Source organism: Triticum aestivum, chromosome 1B (genome assembly GCF_018294505.1).
Source record: "Triticum aestivum cultivar Chinese Spring chromosome 1B, IWGSC CS RefSeq v2.1, whole genome shotgun sequence".
Lineage (NCBI taxonomy): Eukaryota > Viridiplantae > Streptophyta > Magnoliopsida > Poales > Poaceae > Triticum > Triticum aestivum.
Genome location: NC_057795.1, coordinates 507,936,609 through 507,941,310, shown reverse-complemented (window position 1 = coordinate 507,941,310; position 4,702 = coordinate 507,936,609).

The window sequence follows — 4,702 nt, the reverse complement described above, 5'->3', positions numbered from 1 at the left end:
AGCTTCATCGGTCCACTCAAACTTATCAGATTTCTTCATCAATCAGTAAAGAGGTAAGGCCTTTTCACCGAGACGAGAAATGAATCGACTCAAGGCGGCCAAACAACCAGTAAGCTTCTGAACGTCATGCACATGCACAGGGCATTTCATTCGGAGGATGGTATTGACTTTTTCTAGATTAGCGCCGATCCCTCGTTCGAAAACGAGGACGCTGAGCAATTTTCCTCTTGGAACTCCGAATGTGCACTTTGAAGGATTAAGCTTGATATCATACCTTCTTAGGTTGGCAAAGGTTTCTGCGAGGTCGGCCAGTAGGTCGGAACCTTTACGTGACTTGACCACAATGTCATCCATGTAGGCTTCCACATTCCAACTGATTTGAGTGAGCAAGCACTTCTGAATCATCCTCATGAATGTGGCACCGGCATTCTTAAGACCAAATGGCATGGTGACATAGCAAAAGCACCCGAATGGGGTGATGAAAGCTGTTTTTATTTCATTGGGACCATACAGTCGGATCTGATGATAACCAGAATATGCATCTACAAAAGACAAGCGCTCACACCCCGCAGTCGAGTCAACAATCTGATCAATGCGGGGGAGAGGGAAATGATCTTTCGAGCAGGCCCGATTGATATGCTTGAAATCGATACACATACGAAGTGAATCGTCTTTCTTAGGGACCATGACCACGTTGGCAAGCCACTCGGAGTGGTAGGCCTCTCGAATGAACTCTGCTGCTAGGTGCCCAACCACTTCCTCGCCAATTGCTTTTCTCTTCTAGACGGCGGACCGCCGAATATGCTCTTTGACGGGTTGTACCTTGGGATCAACACGCAAACGGTGCTCAGCCAGTTCTCTGGGTACACCCGGCATGTCAGAAGGTTTCCATGCGAAGATGTCCCAGTTCTCACGGAGGAACTGGATGACCGCTTCTTCCTATGTGCTGTCAAGCATCGTTGACATATGAGTCGGTGCCGCATTGGGATAGGTTGGGTGAATATGAATCGGCTTCGTTTCTCCAAATGGCTGAAATGCAGAATCTTTGGCAGGCTTCTTAGCTCAGAGCAAATCACTTGGGTCTGCATTCTTTTGATATTCTTGAAATTCAACTACTGCCATTTGTGCATCGGCAATTTTGGAACTCTTCTGGAAGCATTCCTCTACTTTCTGCCGATTTCCAGTGACTGTGATCACTCCTCCGGGGCCAGGCATCTTTAGCTTGAGGTACACGTAACATGATCGAGCCATAAAACACGCATAGGCAGGCCTACCCAGAATGGCATGATAAGCACTCTGGAAATCCACAACTTCAAATGCCAACTTTTCCTTACGGTAATTCTTGGAATCACCGAAAACCACGTCAAGGGCGATCTGGCCGAGTGATTCGGCTTTCTTTCCAGGGATAATGCCATGAAAACTCATATTGCTCTCGCTAAGTTTGGACATCGGAATGCCCATCCCCTTCAAGATTTCAGCATAAAGGATATTCGGGCCGCTACCACCGTACATTAGCACTTTGGTCAGTAGAGTGCCTTCGACCACCGGGTCGACCACCAATGCTTGCCTCCCAGGGGTGGCTATGCGCACCGGCTGATCAGACTGGTCAAAAGTGATGGCTGTTTGCGACCATTTCAGGTATGCAGTCGTCGTCGCCGGAGCAACCATATTTACTTCCCCGTTGATGACTTTCAATCGACTTTTGCTCTCAACATCAGCAAAAATCATCAGAGTGGAATTGACTTTGGGATAACCATTGTCTTCCTCTTCATACTTGTCTTCGTCCGACTCTTTTTCCTTCTCACTGGGTTGTTTCTCACGGAACTGTTGGATCAAGAGTCGACATTGTCGAGTGGTGTGTTTAGGGTAAATCAGATTACCCTCTTCATCCTTCTTCGTATGAATGTGACATGGTAAATCCAGCACATCATTTCCTGCTTGGTCCTTTACCTTCTAAGGGGTCTAGGGCCCCTTAGGTTTTCCTTTAAACTTTCCTTGACTCACTGCCGCAATTTCGCCGGGTGCTGCAGGCTTGACCTTACATTTCTATTTCCGATTGGAATTACCCCCGCCAACGTCTTGACCGACTAGTTTACCCTTTCCGTTGCAGAGTCGATCCTCTTCTTCCCCGTTAGCGTACCGGGTGGCTATTTCCATCATCCGAGTCAAAGTCATATCTCCAGTCCGACCGAACTTCAGGACCAGCTCTCTATATTTAATGCCTTCCTTGAAGGCACACACTCCTTGATGCTCAGATACATTTTCCACTGTGTGGTGCAAAGTGGTCCACCTCTGAATGAAATCCCTTAGAGTCTCACTCGGCTTCTACACACAATGCTGCAACTTTGTCAACCCTACTGGCTGCTTGCAAGTGCCCTGGAAAGTTCTGACGAACACTCGAGCAAGCTCTTCCCAACTGTATATACTGCCTAGGGCTAACTGAGTCAACCACGCTCTGGCTGACCCTTCCAACATCAGAGGAAGATGCTTCATTGCCACTTCATCATTCCCGCCACCGATCTGCGCAGCCACCCGGTAATCCTCAAGCCAAGTTTCGGGCTTGGACTCTCCAGTGAACTTGCTGACTCCAGTCGCCAACCTAAAGTTGGGAGGAATCACTGCAGCCCCGATGGCTCTGCTGAAACACTCTAGACCCAAAACATGAACTTCGCTGCCAGTCAGACGATCTCTGCCAAGGTCTACCCTATGCGCTCTGTTCCGGTCGACCGGACCTTGCACGAGGATAGATCTTGCATCAAAGCCTGGTTCTCTTGGGTCGACTGGTTCTCTACGCTCGCCACTGTGACAACGTCTATCATCATACTGCCGAGGCACATATGATGCACTCCTAGGAGGAGGCATGGGCCCTCGACGACAATTATCACGGTTGAGTTGGTGATCATACTGCCAACGACCTTGACGCCACAGAGGCGATCTTGGACTGTGGGCCGACTGAGCATTATCCTCTACCACGAATCTGCTATGAATCCTATCCCGTGACTGAGACACTGCTATGTTCTATTCACGTGCTACCCGGAGTAAGGCCTAAATCTGCATCAAACCTCTGCCAGCCTCCAACTAGGAAGGTTGAATGGACTCTGCTATTCGGGCCGCAGCTGTGAGATTCTGAATCGGAGTGCGGTATACCTTAGGTGGAGGCGGGAGAAGCTGTCATCGACTGGACTCAGGGATCCACTCCCGAGCACGCTCGTCGAGTGCGCGCTGGAGGTTCTCCAGTCGAGTGTGCTTAGCCAAATTAGCCAAATGCACCTCTTCCAAGGCCCGAGCCTCGGGGGTTTCTCCAACGATGGGCGTGTGGAGTGCATCCATGTTGCGGCGACTAAGTTCTTCCCTCTTCTGCGAAGAGAGGGCTTTAGGATGTTACTCCTCGTGGACGCGTGACGGATTGCCGCCACCATCCCCGCCATCTTCACGGCGGAAACCAGGCGGACTACATGGTCCGTCGACCATCACGACTTCAGCCACAGGGTCACTGCTATCACACTCGGATGCGGTCTTGATGGAGCCAGTCGACAAATCGAACAGGCCGTGGAGAGTTTCGTCGGGCTCAATTGCCGCGACTTGGTAGGTGGCTGAATGTCGAGCCACCGCGTGTTTCACCCACCGCTGAAGCCGCGACCGACCGGATCACTTGCAGCGGTGAATAGCAGGGAGTGAAGACATCATCAGAGCCGATCGATACTAGGTCGACGGCTGCCGGAGAAGGACGCCATGTACGCACGCGCGAAAGTGCGTCGCCCCTCGGATGGGGAGCGCCTTGACGTCAAGGGGAGCTTCCTGAAGCCAAGCGGAATTGTGGGTGATGAAAACGAGTGCGCCGAGACGGATCTCGCGGCCTTCAGCCAATCTACCGCCGGAAACCATGATGATGGGGTTCGAAAAAATTGCAACTTCACCAACAAGTCGCTAAGACACCTGCCCCACGGTGGGCGCCAACTATCGTGGTTCTAAGACAAACAGTAGAAAGGGGGGTAGGTATGGAGAGGCAAGATCTCAGCTATGGAGAAGGTGTACACATGGGGTTTACGAGTTCAGGCCCTTCGCGGAGGAAGTAATAGCCCTACGTCTCGGTGCCCGGAGGCGGTTGACTGAATTATATGTGTGATGTTATAGGGGGTGCGAACCCTTGTGCCAGAGGAGGGGGGTGGCTTATATAGAGTGCACCAGGACCCCAGCCAGACTCCATTACAAGGGGCTTAATGTACATAAAGTAGGGGCATTACTGATAACGCCAGTCATAAGTGTTATTAATGACCTTAAATACTACGGAGTGAATGTATGACCGTTGCAGTGTTGAGTGACTCCTGGCCTTCTGTAGGTTGAGTGATTCCTCATATGGTCGAGTGACAACAGGTAGGAGGGAGAGTGATATGATTGGTCGAGTGGATTGCACTCGACACCTTTGATTGGGGGTTCTTCGTTGCCTCTTGGACTTCTTGTCTTCTAGGGTAGTGACCTTGGGTAGGACGTATAGGTCAGGCCTATGACCCTACCCCGGGTCTGTATCCTCATCAGGCGGAGTTTACCAGGGAGGCCGGCAGCGCTAGCGGCATGGAGGACAAGGCCGCTGCGGCCACAGAGGAGAGGGAGCTCGCCCAGTAGGTGAAGTCTGCCGGGGAGGCTAGCAGCATCAACACCGAGGCCCCCCTTGTTGAGGATGTGGTCGAGGAGTCGACCAAGG